At 43.9% G+C, this 20,383-nt stretch overlaps 1 protein-coding gene and 1 long non-coding RNA gene across 2 annotated transcripts in view; one reads left to right on the plus strand and one right to left on the minus strand.

The window, feature by feature from the left end:
• Positions 1 to 3,930: 3,930 nt before the first annotated feature.
• On the minus strand, positions 3,931 to 5,445 carry LOC115149510 (uncharacterized). The gene is made up of 3 exons (XR_003866884.1): positions 5,358 to 5,445; positions 4,446 to 4,524; positions 3,931 to 3,980 (listed from the first exon to the last, which is right to left on the minus strand). It is a non-coding gene; the product is annotated as an uncharacterized LOC115149510 (long non-coding RNA).
• Positions 5,446 to 5,528: 83 nt separating this feature from the next.
• The window catches only part of LOC115149509 (phospholipid-transporting ATPase IC-like), a 57,941-nt gene continuing 43,086 nt past the window's right edge, over positions 5,529 to 20,383 (plus strand). The window contains exon 1 of the mRNA XM_029692442.1: positions 5,529 to 5,784. The gene's annotated coding sequence lies outside the window, so the exon portion shown is untranslated. The remainder of the gene's footprint in view (positions 5,785 to 20,383) is intronic.

The raw sequence follows: 20,383 nt of genomic DNA on the forward strand, positions 1-20,383 counted from the left end.
TTTTGCACTACTGGTTAGAGCCTGTAACTAAGCATTTCACTGTAAGGTCTACTACACCTGTTGTATTCGGCGTACGTGACAAATAAACTTTGATTTGAATTGACAACAAGTTCTCATTTACATCTGCGACCTGGCCAAGATAAAGCAGAGCAGTGTGACACAAACAACAACACAGAGTTACACATGGAATAAACAAACGTACAGTCAATAACACAATAGAAAAGTCTATATACAGTGTGTGCAAATGAAGTAAGATTAGGGAGGTAAGGCAATAAATAGGCCGTAGTGGCGAAATAATTACAATTTCGCAAATAAATACTGGAGTGATACGTGTGCAGAAGATTAATGTGCAAGTACAGATACTGGGGTGCAAAGGAGCAAAATAAAAATAAAATATAAATAAAATAAATAATATGGTGATGAGGTAGTTGGATGGGCATTTACAGATGGGCTATATACAGGTGCAATGATCTGTAAGCTGCTCTGATAGCTGATGCTTAAAGATAGTGAGGGAGATATGAGTCTCCAGCTTCAGTGATTTTTTGCAATTCGTTCCAGTCATTGGCAGCAGAGAGCTGGAAGGAAAGGCGGCCAAAGGAGGAATCGGCTTTGGGGGTGACCAGTGAAATATACCTGCTGGAGCGCATGCTACGGGTGGGTGCTGCTATGGTGACCAGTGGGCTGAGATAAGGCGGGGCTTTACCTAGCAGGACTTATAGATGACCTGGAGCCAGTGGGTTTGGCGACGAGTATGAAGCGAGGACCAGCCAACGAGATCATACAGGTCGCAGTGATGGGTAGTATATGGGGCTTTGATGACGAAACGGATGGCACTGTGATAGACAGCATCCAATTTGCTGAGTAGAGTGTTGGAGGCTATTTTGTAAATGACATCACCGAGGTTAAGGATCGGTAGGATAGTCAGTTTTACGAGGGTATGTTTGGCAGCATGAGTGAAGGATACTTTGTTGCGAAATAGGAAGCCAATTCTAGATTTAATTTTGTATTGGAGATGCTTAATGTGAGTCTGGAAGGAGAGTTTACAGTCTAACCAGACACCTAGCTATTTGTAGTAGTCCACATATTCTAAGTCAGAACCGTCCAGAGTAGTGATGCTAGGCCGGCGGGCAGGTGCGAGCAGCAATCGGTTGAAAAGCATGCATTTAGTTTTACTTGCATTTAAGAGCAGTTGGAGGCCACGGAAGGAGAATTGTATGGCATTGAAGCTCGTCTGGAGGTTAGTTAATACAGTGTCCAAAGAAGGGCCAGAAGTATACAGAATGGTGTCGTCTGCGTAGAGGTAGATCAGAGAATCACCAGCCGCAAGAGCGACATCATTGACATATACAGAGAAAATAGTCGGCCCGAGAATTGAACCCTGTGGCACCCCTATAGAGACTGCCAGAGGTCCGGACGACAGGCCCTCCGATTTGATACACTGAACTCTATCTGAGAAGTAGTTGGTAAACCAGGCGAGGCAGTCATTTGAGAAACCAAGGCTGTTGAGTCTGCTGATAAGAATGCGGTGATTGACAGAGTCGAAAGCCTTGGCCAGGTCAATGAATACGGCTGCACAGTATTGTCTTTTGTCGATGGCGATTATGATATTGTTTAGGACCTTGAGCGTGGCTGAGGTGTACCCATGACCAGCTCTGAAACCAGATTGCATAGCGGAGAAGGTACGGTGGGATTCAAAATGGTCGGTGATCTGTTTGTTAACTTGACTTTCGAAGACTTTAGAAAGGCAGGGTAGGATAGATATAGGTCTGTAACAGTTTGGGTCTAGAGTGTCTCCCCCTTTGAAGAGGGGGATGACCGCGGCAGCTTTCCAATATTTGGGAATCTCAGACGATACGAAAGAGAGGTTGAACAGGCTAGTAATAGGGGTTGCAACAATTTTGGCGGATACATTTAGAAAGAGAGGGTCCAGATTGTCTAGCCCAGCTGATTTGTAGGGGTCCAGATTTTGCAGCTCTTTCAGAAAATCAGGTTTCTGGATTTGGGTGAAGGAGAAATGGGGGAGGCTTGGGTAAGTTGCTGTGGGGGGTGCAGAGCTGTTGACCGGGGTAGGGGTAGCCAGGTGGAAAGCAAGGCCAGCTGTAGAAAAATGCTTATTGAAATTCTCAATAATTGTGGATTTATCGGTGGTGACAGTGTTTCCTAGCATCAGTGCAGTGGGCAGCTGGGAGGAGGTGCTCTTATTCTCCATGGACTTTACAGTGTCCCAGAACTTTTTGGAGTTTGTGCTACAGGATGCAAATTTCTGTTTGAAAAAGCTAGCCTTTGCTTTCCTAACTGCCTGTGTATATTGGTTCCTAACTTCCCGGAAAAGTTGCATATCGCGGGGTCTATTCGATGCTAATGTAGAACGCCACAGGATGTTTTTGTGCTGGTCAAGAGCAGTCAGGTCTGGAGTGAATCAAGGGCTATATCTGTTCCTGGTTCAATTTTTTTTTAATGGGGCATGCTTATGCTTATTTAAGGTGATGGTGAAGAAAGCACTTTTAAAGAATAACCAGGCATCCTCTACTGACGGGATGAGGTCAATATCCATCCAGGATACCCGGGCCAGGTCGATTAGAAAGGCCTGCTCACTGAAGTGTTTTAGGGAGCGTTTAACTGTGATGAGGGGTGGTCATTTGACCGCGGACCCTTTACAGACACAGGCAATGAGGCAATGATCACTGAGATCCTGGTTGAAGACAGCAGAGGTGTATTTAGAGGGCAGGTTGGTCAGGATGATACCTATGAGGGTGCCCAAGTTTACAGATTTGGGGTTGTACCTGGTAGGTTTCATAATAATTTGGGTGAGATTGAGGGCATCAAGCTTAGATTGTAGGACGGCCGGGGTGTTAAGCATATCCCAGTTTAGGTCACCTAACAGTACAAACTCTGAAGATAAATGGGGGGCAATTAATTCACATATGGTGTCCAGGGCACAGCTGTGGGCTGAGGGGGGTCTGAAACAAGCGGCAACAGTGAGACTTATTTCTGTAAAGGTGGATTTTTAAAAGTAGAAGCTCAAACTGTTTGGGCACAGACCTGGATAGCATGACAGAACTCTGCAGGGTGTCTCTGCAGTAGATTGCAACTCCACCCCCTTTGACATTTCTGTCTTGGCGGAAAATGTATACACATACATAGAGGCTTTTTTTCAGCTCTGATTTTACCACTCAGAATCCAGAATGGATATGACAATGGGGCCACTACAGGACGTAATACACCCTTACAACAATCTACTTTTTGATCTTGACTTCTTATCTGGTAAACTGCTACTATGTGTCAAGATAAGAGCCCCAATTAGGGGTTAGTGTACTCCAGTAAAAAAGGCCTGGTTTAGATTAAAAACTATTGCCCTGTGTCCCCGTTCATAGGGGCATGAGAGACTAGTCAATGGTTTGAATTGAGTTGGCACTTTATTGGCCCAAACACCCACAAGGTTGAGATTACTCATGGACAGTAATTAGTAATGTTTTTGTTTTTTTGCATTGATGCATTGTGTCTTCTAACTGTCCAAGAATAGGATCCAAAGTGTTAGGAAATATTTGTTCCCCTAAATACAAAGGATGATGTCTCTCCTCATACCTCTGGCACTTTAATCAGACTGCCAGACTGTGCACCACAGAGCCAATCAGGGGAGAATACATACAGGTCAACGGTGCCAATTGAAAGTCTTTGCCTATTGAATTACTCTCTCTTTACAGAGAACCCTTGTGGTTCAAGTCAAGAGCTACCCTTCCCATTTCAGTCTGCTCTGCTCATGTTTGAAAGTGACAGAGCCAGCAGCCAAGAGAGTTTTTCACAGTAGGTCCTAAAAAATTATTACACTTATGAATGTATTTCAAATGCTAATATGTATTAGATCCAGTACAATGGAATAACTAAGACCTGAATTTGAATGCAGCATGTTCCGATTCCTCCTTCTCTTCCTGTCCAGCAGGATCAACCAAAAACACTTGGCCTGATGGTCCATGCAGATACTGGGGAAGCAATATAGAAATGTATTGATCCCTTAAATTATTTTACTATTAAATGACCCATATCACAACCCTCATACCACTTCACAAAAATGTACCTAAATCAATTTTGGAAAAAGGATTTTACTCACAAAAGACGTAGGAATTTATTTTTCCAGTTAGAAATAGTAGGCTGTGCATCAAATAACTATTTTCATCAGAAAAACAAACCCTCAAATGCACTATTCCATTTTGTAAGTTGTCTGCAGGTGGCTTGTTGTGAATGCACTCAAATATCAAGTCATTATCAGGTTATGTAAACTGTGTTCTAATACTCAAAGTAGAAGGATTTGTCTTAATGTACAGTATATGAAAGTGATGCTATGAAAAGGATTCTATCACGTTATCAAGCTCACTCTGACTGACAAATCACTGCCTATTACTGTGATTAAAAAGAGCATATGAAACATTGTTTTTCATGAGGCCTACCTGTGCGCCTTCCTTTAAGCACCTCTGTTCGAACACCTCTCCTGTCCTTGATCCATACCACATACAGCCATTTGCGGATCTTTTCAGTGTCCATGTGAAAGATAGTTATTACGAGGCTGGAACATTTGTTAACTTCAAAATGTTTTTTTTTAACACCCATGTAAAATGAAGGCCTGCAAGCTTACACTAAAATTTTGAAAAATTGATGTAAAAACGTGTGAGGTGAAACTTCACAAACTAAAGGGTGTGCAATATAGAAGGGTAATCAGTGGACATTCTGAACCTTGTTTGAGTCCAGTAGGTCATATGAACAATGAGCTATTGAAATTCAAAAATGTAAATAAATAATACAAAAATAGTGCGAGATGTAAATCGACCCCCAAAAAATGTGTTTAATGTGTGTCTATGCCATTGGGTTAGTTAGAACCATTGTTTAAAGTTTTAGGAGTAATGGTTAAATAGCTATTGAAATGTGAAAAAAATTGATTTGTCACTATGTTGACGGTCCCTAACTGCTGTTGGTGGAGGTAAGGACAACTACAGGCGAATATCCAACCTGAAACGGTCTTTACCTCGGTATTTGATTGCATTCTTGACATATCGATACATTTGCCTCATAGTCATGTGGCTAATAGCAAAATAACTATAAGAGCATGACATTTACATTAATGTACAAATGTTTATAATAGGAAAACTTTACAATTAAACGTCTTATACAGTAATATAGCTAATGTCATTGTGGGCAGTCTTTACATATACTTGTATTTACGGACATAAAGCAGTTCATCATGCAACTGATTAATGTCATGGCTAGATGAGATACAGTTTGTCAAATTGATGTCAATTATTTTTATTTTAACCTTTTAGCAAACCCTAACCCATTTCCTTGCCATAACCTACAGTAACCCTTACCTGCTGCGTAAATTCTCTTAACCTGATACGAAAAAGTGAATTCTGCCAAACTGTATCCCTTCCAGCCAAAACCTCTTGATTCCGTTTGATTGGGATTACATCGTTACCTGGTTGGTCACGTGTGTGTCAGTCAGAAATGGGTAGTGTGTAAACTACATGTCATTTCAGCTCCGAAATGCGTTTTTTTCTCGTTTGTTTTAATGAAACAGAAGGCGCTTTTTTTTGTGAAGTTATATTTAAAACTCATCCTGTCAGACCAGTTTGTCAAATTTCAGGGTTGGTAGGTAGCCATTACGCAGGTAAAGGGAGTGAACAAAACTCCACAATTGTTTGTGGCGAGGACAGAACAAACATGGTACAATAATCAGAAAACTGGAAGACCACACGGAAAGAAAAAAAATAAAATTATCGACATAGAAGAATACTGGTGAGTAGTTAGCTGTATTATCCGCCTCCAAATTAAAGTTATTTTCAAGGATTTGTGGAGTTCGCACGTTGACGTTATTTCATCCACTGACAATCTAAAAATCCTTAACGGAATCAAATCGAGTAAATCCACATTTTAATGGCGATTTAATTTATCACATATTGGCTATGAACAGTCCACTTATGTTACTTCCAGACGTTCTTATACAGATTTGCTTTGTTTCTGTGTAGTTGAACTTTTCTATGTCCTTTTATTTTACACTTGAATTGTTTGTAAACACTTTATTATGATTCTCTATACGGGATGTGAATGACATTTTAATTGTAGTCTTGATACTCTTCCTGGAGACAGTGTGTCTACGACACACAATCTATAGGGTTGCTTCAGAATGGAGAAGGGTCTCACTCTCTGTGTTTTATATGAACAAACAGCATAGGCAGCTGACAATAGCCGGCCGGCCGCTTGATCTGCGCTAGAGTCTTGGATTGATGTGCATTCCCGGTAATACACACCTGTCCCCTATGGACCGGCTCGTACATAAAGCATCCTTTTTTCAAGCTGCAAATGCATAATTTTCCTCCTTAACTAGATTTAAAAGCGAGCCGTGGTGGGGGGGAAAAAAACAGGAAACGTGTACCGTCGTAATAAATTAATAAAACAGAAACTTTCCAACACCATTTTGGTTTTTATCCGGACAATTTAGGATGTTGCACACCCTTGGCTGAACACTGTGCAACATCCTAAATTGTAAGAAAATTGTGTTTTATTAGAGCGGTACACGCACACACTCAGGGTCCAGTTTATTAGGTACACCCATATAGTACCAGGTCGGACCCTCTTTGCCTCCAGAACAGACTGAATTCTTTGGGGCATGGTAATGTTGCTCAATTGGTGTCAAGGGACCTAACGTGCCAGGAAAATATTCCTCAAACCATTGCACCACCGCCACCAGCCTGTAACGTTGACACCAGGCAGGATGGGTCCATGGACTCATGCTGCTTACTCCAAATCCCGGGTCTCCCGCATGATGCAACAGGAGCCTGGATTCGTCGGATCAGGCGATGCGCGACTCTTGCCATTCTCCTTTTGACTTCTCATCAACGAGCTGTTTTCGCCCACAGGACTGCCGCTGACTGGATGTTTGTTTGTCGCACCATTCTCAGTAAACCCTAGACACTGTCGTGTGTGTGAAAAGCCCAGGAGGCCGTTTCTGAGATGGTGGAACCGGCGCTGCCTGGTACTGAAACATTTATACCATGCTCAGTTGCTTATGTCACTTATTTTGCCCGTTCTAACATTCAATCAAACAGTAACTGGATGCCTGTCTGCCTGCTTTATATAGAAAGCCATATGACTCACTGTAGGAGTGAATCATTTTTTTTGTGAACATGGTGGTGTACCTAATAAACTGGCCAAACAATGTATTTTCCCACTTTTATTTCCAGGCGGCTTGCCATTTAAAGCTAGTTAAGGAAGAAAAATAATGCCTTTGCAGACTGAATTGAATCAAATCAAATTGTATCTGTCACGTGCTGAATACAACAGGTGTTGCCCTTACTGTGAAATCCTTGCATACAAGCCCTTAACCAATAATTCGGTTGGAGGATGCTTGATGTACACGCCTGTCCACAGGTGACGCAAGTGTATTACTAGGAATGCAGATCTAGAGGCCACCATTGCCCGCCGAGGCTAACACACGCAGAGGGAAAGACTGCAAGAGCTGCCTTGACCCATATGCTTGTGTTTTGGCAGTCTGAGAGAGAGAGAGAGAGAGAGAGAGAGAGAAACACTGATCACTTTCTACCACTGCAATGTGTCAATCACCACCTTGTTACCCTGTGGCTCGGGGTCCAGTTTCAGGCCACAAAAACCCCATAGGTCATGAACACAGATTACTTGACTTCTGCTAAATGGGGGATGATATTACGTGTGATGGATTGGCCGTTCGAACACTGACAATAAAATGGATGACCTGAGGGTCAACGCACTTCCTGAATGTGTTCCACATGGGTAGCTTCAGGTTGAATATGTGGCTTTTCCAAGCAGGAGGTAGGGTTTAAATGGTTGACAGGAATAGGAGCAGACCTGGTTAAACACACACTGGTTAATGTCCTGATGAATATGTGGTGACGGAGATGTGTATTTAGGTGTAGTGTTACTCTGAGTGCACTGGAACAACAGATGAACTCTGAAAGTAGTGTCGCTCTGAGTGCTCGTAATATTGTAACAGATCAGCCTTCTTGTGGATGACTTCCTGTTCTATGTTTCCAGTCCGCATCCCAAATTACACCCTATTTCCTGTATAGTGCTTATAAGAGTCTGGTCGAAATTAGTGCATTATATTTACGAAATAGGGCGCCTTGTAATTTTAATGTCCTCCACTCCTATTGTATATTCCTCCCAGCCAGTCAGTGATGTGTTCCTTAGAGGACAGCTTGAGGTAGGGCCAGCCGGCGACGTGCTCCTCAGACGACAGCCTGAGGTAGGGCCGGTCGGCGACGTGTTCCTCAGACGACAGCCTGAGGTAGGGCCGGTCGGCGACGTGTTCCCCAGACGACAGCCTGAGGTAGGGCCGGTCGGCGACGTGTTTCCCAGACGACAGCCTGAGGTAGGGCCGGTCGGCGACGTGTTCCCCAGACGACAGCCTGAGGTAGGGCCGGTCGGCGACGTGTTCCCCAGACGACAGCCTGAGGTAGGGCCGGTCGGCGACGTGTTCCCCAGACGACAGCCTGAGGTAGGGCCGGTCGGCGACGTGTTCCCCAGACGACAGCCTGAGGTAGGGCTGGTCGGCGACGTGTTCCCCAGACGACAGCCTGAGGTAGGGCCGGTCGGCGACGTGTTCCCCAGACGACAGCCTGAGGTAGGGCCGGTCGGCGACGTGTTCCCCAGACGACAGCCTGAGGTAGGGCCGGTCGGCGACGTGTTCCCCAGACGACAGCCTGAGGTAGGGCCGGTCGGCGACGTGTTCCCCAGACGACAGCCTGAGGTAGGGCCGGTCGGCGACGTGTTCCTCAGACGACAGCCTGAGGTAGGGCCGGTCGGCGACGTGTTCCTCAGACGACAGCCTGAGGTAGGGCCGGTCGGCGACGTGTTCCTCAGACGACAGCCTGAGGTAGGGCCGGTCGGCGACGTGTTCCTCAGACGACAGCCTGAGGTAGGGCCGGTCGGCGACGTGTTCCTCAGACGACAGCCTGAGGTAGGGCCGGTCGGCGACGTGTTCCCCAGACGACAGCCTGAGGTAGGGCTTAAGACGGTACAGTATGAAGATGGGTGAGAAACTGCTTCTCTGTTAACGCTTGTAGGCGATGTTGGCAAGCTAAGCTCATGCGCAGGAAAACATAATTGTGTCTAACGGTCATCTTGTGCCAAACTGTGTCAGTTTGTCACGGGTTGGAGTAATAACATGTTAAACTATTCAAGACATTGGTTCAAATCTAGGTTGTGAATTTTAGCTTTTGAGAAAATGTAACAATTTAAGGAAGATTTTTTTTCACTTCTTAAACCCCGAACTGGTCTGCTTGATCTGTTTCGCAAGCATTCCCAGAAGTCTCGTGATGTTGTGCCTCTGGGTTTTGAAAAACTCTGTGGTAGGGCTTATTGTTATTGTTTTATTATAGATGTGAAATCTACACTCTAGTTCAGACATGTTGAGGGCTACAAGTCATGTCACAGCACAGTTACACAATGGAAGGTTGAACCATGTAATATGCCAAATACTTGTTCATAAAGATTTGTACACGTTTTAATGCGTTTACCCAGGAAGTTATGTTGGGATAGCGAAACAGTTAAGTCTTCAACTGTCAGACATAAGGTGACGTGTTGTGGATGTTGAGTCTTGTTAGTTACGTGATAGACCGAGCTGACCATGAGGGTGAAGGCTGGTGATGGAGACTATAGGCAAAGCAAGTCTGTCCCCTTTTTCTCTCTCCGTATGGAAATACATGGCCCTAGAAAGGGTACCAAGAAAGCAAGATTTGAATCCTGACTTGTAAGGCAAATGTTGTAAATTCAACTATTTTCTTTAGCTTGAAGACAGACCTCTCCTCCTTTATCACTCTCCATTTTCCTTTCAGCTGCTTTCATTAGCATGGTGTGGAATGGATGTCAGTCAGGTTGTTGTTCTCCATAGCAGGAAGTCATCCACAACGATGCAGAGATTGGAATATATATATTCCATACTTTTTTTGTTTATTTTTTTATTAGAATATTCTTGGTGGCACACTTTTTCCGGTTGATTCTTGAATGAAGGGAATGATTACCCCCGTTGAGCCAGACAGTCATTGACTGTTCCAGTAGTAAATACACTGAGATCTGGGATCCTGTCTTGACTCTCCCAGCAGGGGATGAGCTGATATGGGATCATCTAGTACTGGGATTCCCAAACGTGTTATAGTCCCGTACCCCATCAAACATTCAACCTCCAGCTGCCGTACCCCCTCTAGCACCAGGGTCAGCTCACTCTCAAACGTTGTTGTTTTGCCATCATTGTAAGCCTGCCACACACACACACATACACACACACACACTATACGATACATTTATTAAACATAAGAATGAGTGAGTTTTTGTCACAACCCGTCTCGTGGGAAGTGACAAAGAGCTCTTCTAGGACCAGGGCACAAATAATGATTTGAATTGTGCTCTTTATTTAACTATCTTACATATAAAACCTTATTTGTTAATAATTAATTGTGAATAATTCACCACAGGTTATTGATAAGGGTGTGCTTGAAAGGATGCACATAACTCTGCAATGTTGGGTTGTATTGGAGAGAGTCTCAGTCTTAAATAAGTTTCCACACACAGTCTGTGCCTGTATTTAGTTTTCCTGCTAGTGAGGGCTGAGAATCCACTCTCACTTAAGGTACGTGATTGCAAAGGGAATCAGTGTCTTAACAATTTGCCAAGGCAGGATACTCTGAGCGCAGCCCAATCCAGATATCTGGCAGTGGCTTCTGATTTAAATATAATGTTCACAGAACCGATGAGGCTCTCTTGTTCAGATATCGGTAAGTGGACTGGAAGCAGGGCATGAAAGGGATAACGAATCCAGTTGTTTGTGTCATCCGTTTCGGGAAAGTACCTGCATAATTGCGCACCCAGCTCACTCGGGTGCTTCGCTATATCACATTTAACATTGTCCGTAAGCTTGAGTTCATTTTCACACAAACAAATCATACAATGATGGAAAGACCTGTGTGTTGTCCTTGTTAATGCAGGCAGAAAAGAGCTCCAACTTCTTAATCATAGCCTCAATTTTGTCCCGCACATTGAATATAGTTGCGGAGAGTCCCTGTAATCCTAGATTCAGATCATTCAGGTGAGGGAAAAAAGAGAGCTTGAAGCTTGTCTCTCAATTCAAAAAACCGTGTCAGTATTTTGCCCCTTGATAACCAGCACACTTCTGTATGTTGTAAACGTGTTACATGGTCTCTGCTCATATCATTACATAGTGCAGAATATACACAAGGGTTCAGGGGCCTTGCTTTAACAAAGGTAACCATTGTCACTGTAGTGTCCAAAATGTCTTTCAAGCTGTCAGTCATTCCCTTGGCAGCAAGAGCCTCTCGGTGGACGCTGCAGTGGACCCAAGTGGCGTCGGGAACAACTGCTGGCACCCACGTTACCACTCCACTATGTCTCCCTGTCATGGCTTTTGCGCCATCAGTACAGATATCAACATGAGCAGCAGCTATGTTTGGCTACATACGGACCGTTAGTGGAATTCCCACGAGAGAGTAATGGTTAATGTGATTGGATATTAATTATTTGACTAGACTTCCTGTATTTGACATTGTGTTGTTATTTCGCTGAACACTAGATGGATTAATTTTATTTATGGCAGTGAAACGGGGCTACTCAGGCGAGGGGAAAAAAAACTCATCCAAATGTATAGCCCCGTTGGAAAATAATAAATGGACTGTTTGAAAATGTGGATAAAATTATGTGAATCACATTTTTTATTTGGCGTACCCTCGATGATATTGTGCGTACCCCAGTTTGGGAATACCTGGTCTAGTAGGTAAAGAGGACTGTTTCCCCTGTTAGGGTCGAGTAGGTAAAGAGGACTGTGTTTCCTGTTAGGGTCGAGTAGGTAAAGAGGACTCTGTTTCCTGTTAGGGTCGAGTAGGTAAAGAGGACTGTGTTTCCTGTTAGGGTCGAGTAGGTAAAGAGGACTGTGTTTCCTGTTAGGGTCGAGTAGGTAAAGAGGACTGTGTTTCCTGTTAGGGTCGAGTAGGTAAAGAGGACTGTGTTTCCTGTTAGGGTCGAGTAGGTAAAGAGGACTGTGTTTCCTGTTAGGGTCGAGTAGGTAAAGAGGACTGTGTTTCCTGTTAGGGCCGAGTAGGTAAAGAGGACTGTGTTTCCTGTTAGGGTCCAGTAGGTAAAGAGGACTGTGTTTCCTGTTAGGGTCAGACTAGTTAGCAGATGATTTGTGGTCGGCCGGTAGCTTAAATCAGAGCAGTGTTTTAACCCCTTGACCTCGCCCCTCTATTCAGGGGAGCATTGGCAGCAGGTTGAGGGACAGTTGGGCTATGTTAAATATTGAGATGGGGGTGGAAAGCCTTAGTTTAGTTTATTTATTTCACCTTTATTTCACCAGGTAGGCAAGTTGAGAACAAGTTCTCATTTGCAACTGCGACCTGGCCAAGATAAAGCAGAGCAGTTCGACACATACAACAACACAAAGTTAAACATGGAATAAGCAAACATACCATCTTTAGTGAATCTCTTGTCTCAGGTATGTGAGGCAGGCAGGCAGCGAGCCAGGTATGTGAGGCAGGCAGGCAGCGAGCCAGGTATGTGAGGCAGGCAGGCAGCGAGCCAGGTATGTGAGGCAAGCAGGCAGCCAGGTATGTGAGGCAGGCAGAAAGCTAGGTTTATGAGGCAGGCAGGCAGTGAGGCTCCTTTTGAAAGGTGTTCCCAATGCCTGTTGTCCCTCTTCTCCCTCCCCTCTTCCGCATTGTTGCCATGGCAGTGCGTCGGGCCAGGCCGACGGATACCGCCAGACATCACGACAAACCGCGGCATGTGTAGAGAGAAGTGGAGGAGGACAGTGACACCTCAGAGGGCTCTGGTCTAAAGTAGTGCACTATAAATGAAAGGCTGCCATTTGGGATGCAACCCAAAAGTCATATTTTACATTTAGTCCATCGCACTGATTTTTAGTGGTAGTGAATTTCAGGGAATATGTCTCAGTGGGTCTAGAATATAATTGCTGCCTTTTTGATCTTGATTGTGGTAAACTGATTTTCTTTTGAATGAATTTGTGGATATTCACCATGGTGATCCATGTGTTAGAGCTCTCAGAATAGTAGAATCGTCGTGGCAGTGTAAGCTCAGAGGCTTGCTGTACTTAGAAGTGCATTCCTCGTTCTGTTCTCTGCCAGAAACACATTTTTTTGTCAAAAGATTGGAAATGTCTTTACATATTTGTAAACAAACTTTCACAACACTCGTTATCTCAAGTACTGTACACAATCAATTCACAACCTCAAATACTTGAATGTGCCACGTTAAATTTGTCCTGAATTTGATCATAACATTTGAGATTTATAGACGTACTCCTCATACAGTTGTTAGTCTACAGTCATGTTGTAGGACCTACACGCTGCTCAATGTCTCCTCCACAAGCATTCTGGTGTTTTTGTATTCAGGAACTTGTTCTCTCTCAAATCACAGCATGGTCATAGACTACTGCCTGACAGACTGCCAGATAAATCAAATATGTCTCTTTAGTAGTTTAGTCTTTACACACGATGATCATGGAGACGAGTTGCATAACCAATAATCTGTCTGTTCTCCCCAAGTGTGGGCTTGTTAACTTCCCTTCGTGGATTTGAAACAGAATGACTGGTAGGCTATATGGAAACTCTAGTCCATGCTTAGACCAATCCAATGCTTTTACATTTGTGGGGTGTAGTGAATGGGCACGTTTTTAAGTGGGACACATTTTGTCTAGTCAGTGACCATCGTTGGTCTCACTGCCTTTCAAAGTGTGTTGCATTATGGGTATACAAATGTTCCAACTTGCGCCTTTTCATGTCGACTGCATGAACTTATCAAACGCCATTTGATCAAAGGTCATGCAGTTTTTAAAGACGCCTTCAGGTTGCTTCTCACCAACTGTACCATGCAGCAATCGCCTGCTTAGTGGAAGGCCCTATTTGTCCATCAATCGCCTGCTTAGTGGAAGGCCCTATTTGTCCATCTATCACTTTTTGTTTTTGTGTGACCCATGCGAACGTGACCAAAGACATCACTCAGACGGGGACCAACTTTGCCGCAATACTAATGCTACAGGGATACAAATGAAAGTGATACGAGACCTCTCTCTCTCTAACCAATGAATTGTACACCCATTATGGTTTCAATTTGAGTATCATTTGGTTTAGAAAGTTCAATTTAATTTTTTTTTTATTTTTATAAACTTGTATAAACAATAGCAGCTATGTTGACACTGCAATGTTGATCATAGCCTTGCTGTTGGAAAACCACTCCAGTGTCGGACTTTCCGTTGTTGCAGATGCACCCCCACCCTCGACTTAATTTGGCGACTTTTGTCTAGATGGCTTCGTTAGCCTTACTACTTGAACACACCCATTGAGTGTCCACTTCAGGAGGAAGGAGAGATTATTCAGACCACTAAGTACTGCACAGCAGGAAGGAATGGTAGAAGTGGAGCTCTCTGTTAGTGTTACATCACTGCAGAGAGAGAGACCTTGCTTAGTTAGTCAAATAAGGGTGCGCCCTACCTGCCTGCCGACAGCCTACCTGTGTGAAACTTTCCCCTTGGGTGTGGAGGTAAGGTAAGTTCTACCTTGTTTTTATTAAAAACAAAAAAAATTTTTTTTTAACTTAGTAAATATTTTCTTAACTCTTTCTTGAACTGCATTGTTGATTAAGGGCTTGTAACTAAGCATTTCACAGTAAGGTCTACACCTTTTAAACATTTGATTTGATGGGCCTCCCGAGTGGCGCAGCGCTCTAAGACACTGCATCACAGTGCAAGCTGTGTCACTACAGACCCTGGTTTGTTTCCAGGCTGTTGTCATAGACGGCCGCGACCGTGAGACCCTTAAGGCGGCGCACAATTGGCCCAGCGTCGTCCGGGTTAGGGGAGGAAAAATCTTGTGCGAGCAAGGAGACCTAAAAACCTGACTCAGTTACACCATCTCTGTCAGGAGGAATGGGCCAAAATTCACCCAATTTATTGTGGGAAGCTTGTGGAAGGCTACCCACAACATTTGACCCAAGTTAAACAATTTAAAGGCAATGCTACCAAATACTAATTCAGTGTATGTAAACTTCTGACCCACTGGGAATGTGACGAAAGATATAAAAGCTGAAATAAATAATTCTCTCTACTATTATTCTGACATTTCACATTCTTAAAATAAAGTGGTGATCCTAACTGACCTAAGACAGGGAATTTTTACTAGGATTAAATGTCAGGAATTGTGAAACTGAGTTTAAATGTATTTGGCTAAGGTGTATGTAAACTTCTGACTTCAACTGTAAATGTAGGAAGTAATTGTGTTCGACAAGGTGTTGCATGTACTGTATGTACCCAGGAGACAGCCACCTTTCCTTAGGCCAGCTCCTTCTTGGTCGGCCAGTCCAAGCAGGTTATCATTTGTCCCGATGGTGACAAAACATATAACAAAAAGGAAAACTACCAAAGGCATGCCCAAACTAAAGACTCAAAAACCAAAAGGAAAGGGCTTATGGCCACCAAACAAACCCAGCAGCCTCACGGCTCTGCCAGCTGGGACACTGGCTGACCATCACATTAAATGACAGCACATTAAATGACAGCACATTAAATGACAGCACATTAAATGACAGCACCTGATGTGCTTATCAAGGAATAATTCTAGCACAGCATTTGGACATGGTTAGTGCTGCCACCACAATCTAATTTTATTAAGTCACATGCGCCGAATACAACCGATGTAGACGTTACAGTGAAATGCTTACTTATGAGCCCCTAACCAACAATGCAGTTTCAAAAAATACAGATAAGAATAAGAGATAAAAGTAACAAGTAATTAAAGAGCAGCGGTGAAATGACGATAGTGAGACTATATACAGAGTCAATGTAGTCTCAGTAGCTATTTGACTAAATGTTTAGGGGTCTTATGACTTGGGGGTAGAAGCTGTTTAGAAGCCTCTTGGACCTAGACTTGGCGCTCCGGTACCGCTTGCCATGAGGTAGCAGAGGGAACAGTCTATGACTAGGGTGGCTGGAGTCTTTGACATTTTTTTAGGGCCTTCCTCTGACACCACCTGGTATAGAGGTCCTGGATGGCAGGAAGCTTGGCCCCAGTGATGCACTGGGCCGTTCACACTAGCCTCTGTAGTGCCTTGCGGTCGGGGGCCGAGCAGTTGCCATACCAGGCAGTGATGGAACCAGTCAGGATGCTCTATGGTGCAGCTGTAGAACCTTTTGAGGATCTGAGGACCCATGCCAAATCTTTTCAGTTTCCTGAGGGGGAATAGGTTTTGTCGTGGCCTCTTCATGACGGACTTGGTGTGCTTGGACCATGTTTGTTGGTGATGTGGACCGCAAGGAACTTGAAGCTCTTGACCTGCTCCACTGCAGCCCCGTCAATGAGAATGGGGGCGTGCTCGGTCCACTTTTTCCTGTAGTCCATAATCATCACCTTTTATTTTGATCACGTTGAGGGAGAGGTTGTTGTCCTGGCACCACACGGTCAGGTCTCTGACCTCCTCCCTACAGGCTGCCTCGTCATTGTCGGTGATCAGGCCTACCACTGTTGTCATCTGCAAATTTAATGATGGTATTGGAGTCGTACCTGGCCGTGCAGTCATGAACAGGGAATACAAGAGGGGACTGATAACGCACCCCTGAGGGGCCCCTTTGTTGAGGATCAGTGTGGCGGATGTGTTGTTACCTACCATTACCACCTGGGGGCGGCCCGTCAGGAAGTCCAAGATCCAGTTGCAGAAAGTAAAAAAAAAAAAAAAAGTACATTCATCTCTAGGAGACAGAACGTGTCTCCTTCCTGAGTGGTATGATGGCTGCGTGGTCCCATGGTGTTTATAGCTGCGTACTATTGTTTGTACAGATGAACGTGGTACCTTCAGGCGTTTGGAAATTGCTCCCAAGGATGAACCAGACTTGTGGAGGTCTACAATTATTTTTCTGAGGTCTTGGCAGATTTCTTTTGATTTTCCCATGACGTCAAGCAAAGAGGCACTGAGTTTGAAGGTAGGCCTTGAAATACATCCACAGGTACACCTCCAATTGACTCAAATGATGTTAATTAGCCTATCAGAAGCTTCTAAAGCCATGACTTAATTTTCTGGAATTTTACAAGCTGTTTAAAGGCACAGTCAACTTCGTGTATGTAAACTTCTGCCCTGCTGCAATTGTGATACAGTGAATTATAAGTGAAATAATCTGTCTGTAAACCATTGTTGGAAAAATGACTTGTCATGAACAAAGTAGCTGTCCTAACTGACTTGCCAAAACTATAGTTTGTTAACAATACATTTGTGAAGTGGTTGAGAAATGAATTTTAATGACTCCAACCTAAGAGTATGTAAACTTCAGAGTTCTTTTTCCTCTGGTTGTGTAACAGTGTAGGTTCCGTCCCTCTCTTCGCCCCAACCCGGGCTCGAACCAGGGACCCTTGCACACATCAACAACTGACACCCCACGAAGCATCGTTACCCATCGCGCCACAAAAGCCACGGCCCTTGCAACGCAAGGGGAAACCCTACTTCAAGTCTCAGAGAGAGTGACGTCACCGATTGAAACGCTATTAGCGCGCACCACCGCTAACTAACTAGCCATTTCACATCGGTTACAGTTGCACATTTAACATGCTGATAGAAATGTGGTAAAACGTGTGTTTCGTGTATTAAAGTCCCCGGCTACTAGGAGCGCTGCCTGTGGGTGAGTGTTTTCTTGTTTGCTTATGGCGGAATACAGCTCATTCAATGCTGTCTTAGTGCCAGCCTAACACTAAAGTACATAACATTATCAAACAAATGTAAATATAAAGTAGCCTATTTATTTTTTTATTACGATTTTTGTAACTGTTTAACAAAAGCTTGTAAAAATGGACTTGTGATTCGGATCAAGTGGCTTATCAGTTTGGTGTGAATGTTTTCCTTCAGTGCTCTATTTTAATTAAAAAGAGCATGTCATGTAATGATTTTGGGGTATTTAACCGGTTTTGGGCTTCGGTGGGTGTGAGGAGGTAATTACTGGATTATCTCAAAACTTTATAAAGAAAGTAAAACACTCCTCAGTCATAACCTCCTCGCCGAGAGACTAAAAGACCTTGCTGCCATAAGGCTAACGCTGACTACTTACAGACATTTTAAGATGTTTAACCATTACCCAATTTAATTTTTTTTTAGCTATTATCTAACAAGACATTGAAAGCCATATGAGTTAAATATATGATAGTGTGCTCTGTGTATTATTGGTAGTAGTAATCTAAATTATATCACGGCACAAAATGCTTACCGACATATTATTGGCTCAATAAATACCCCAAGTTGTTGTGCTGCTGTTTTTGGATTTGGCAGTATAGTTGAGTGGACATGGGACTGTGAGGAGAAGTGTTTTATGTCTAGTTCTGTGATTAATTTCTATCCATTTAAAAAAAAAAAAAAAAAAAATATATATATATATATATTTTTTACCTGAGCTGGAATAATTTGGTCCCGTGTGGCTCAGTTGGTAGAGCATGGTGTTTGCAACACCAGGGTTGTGGGTTTGATTCCCACGGGGGACCAGTACGGAGGAAAAATGTATGAAATGTAAGCATTCACTACTGTAAGTCGCTCTGGATAAGAGCGTCTGCTAAATGACAAAAAATGTAATAATGGCAGAATGTTGACTTGACATTTCTAACTGGTTCTACTGTGATTTCTGATGGGTGTAGTTTGGTATGTGTTGAAGAGGTAGCCTACAGAGCAGCGTAGTCACCTGAAGGGCTGGCTGCATCCCAAAAAGCAACCTACATATACCCTATATAGAGCGCTAGCCCTGGTCAAGAGTAGTGCATCTATAAAGGGAATAGTGTGCCATTTGAGACGCAGCTGCTTTCTGTCTGTAGAACGCTTCTTTGTCTATGGGTTAAACTTTAGGAATGCTGATCAACCTCATAGCCACCATCTCCTTAAAACAGGTAGGGTTAGTGACGGGGAATGGAAATTCACCTGGGCTATTTGTCTATATTTAAACCTCCTGTTGCCTTAAGGTTTTATGTAGTTGAAAGATGGGGGGAGATTTTTTCTTTTAGTTCAGTTTTGTTTTTTTTGCTCTTGGTTCTACGCTACATGGCTACAAAAGTATGTGGACACCTGCTCGTCGAACATCTCATTCCTAAAGTCATGGGCATTAATATGGAGTTGGTCCCCCCTTTGCTGCTATATCAGCCTCCACTCTTCTGGGAAGGCTTTCGACTAGATGGTGGAACATTGCTGCGGGGACTTGCTTCCATTCAACCACGAGCATTAGTGAGGTCGGGCACTGATGTTGGGCGATTAGGCCTGGCTCACAATTTATCACTAATGTGTTCGATGGGCTTGAGGTCAGGGCTCTGTGCAGGCCAGTCAAGTTCTTCCACATCACTCTCAACAAACCATTTATGTATGGATGTCGCTTTGTGGACGGGGGCACAGAATCGTCTAGAATGTCATTGCTTGCTGTAGCGTTAAGATTTCCCTTTCATTGAATGAAGGGAACTACCCTGAACCATGAAAAACAGCCCCAGACCATTATTCCTCCACCAAACTTTACAGTTGGCATTATGCATTGGTGCAGGTAGCGTTCCCCTGGAATCCGCCAAACCCAGATTCGTCCGTCAGACTGTGAAACGTGATTCATCAATCCAGAGAACGTGTTTTCAATGGCGGCGAGCTTTCCACCACTCAAGCCGATGCTTGGCATTGCGCATGGTGATCTTAGGCTTGTGTGTGGGTGCTCGGCCATGGAAACCCATTTCACGAAGCTTCCGGCGAACAGTTCTTGTGCTGACCTTGCTTCCGGAGGCGTTTTGGTACTTCGGTACTGAGTGTTGCAACTGATGACAGATGATTTTTTTACACGCTACGCGCTTCAGCACTGTGAGCTTGTGTGGCCTACCACTTAGCAGCTGAGCCTTTTTTGCTCCTAGACATTTCCTCTTCACAATAACAGCGCTTACAGTTGACCGGGGCAGGTCAAGCAGGGCAGAAATTTGACTAACTGACTTGTTGGAAAGGTGGCATCCAATGGCGGTGGTGCCGTGTTGAAAGTCACTGAGCTCTTCAGTACAGGCCATTCTACTGCCAGTGTTTGCCAATGCATGGCTGTGTACTCTGTTTTATACTCCTGTCAACAATGTGTGTGGCTGAAATAGCCAAATCCACTAATTTGGAGGGGTATCCACATACTATTGGCTATTTAGTGTATCTAGTATGACACGAGTGCTTTAGTTTCCTTTCCTTTGTCAAAGACTGAAATCTAAGTGGACTTCACTCTTTAGTGCACTTCAAGTCCTCTGACACGCTTTGTGAATGTGAAACCCGTTTTGCTTTGGAAGAATGAGTTGGCAAAATCATTTGCAAGAATCAG

Source organism: Salmo trutta, chromosome 15 (genome assembly GCF_901001165.1).
Source record: "Salmo trutta chromosome 15, fSalTru1.1, whole genome shotgun sequence".
In the NCBI taxonomy this organism is placed as follows: Eukaryota; Metazoa; Chordata; class Actinopteri; order Salmoniformes; family Salmonidae; genus Salmo; species Salmo trutta.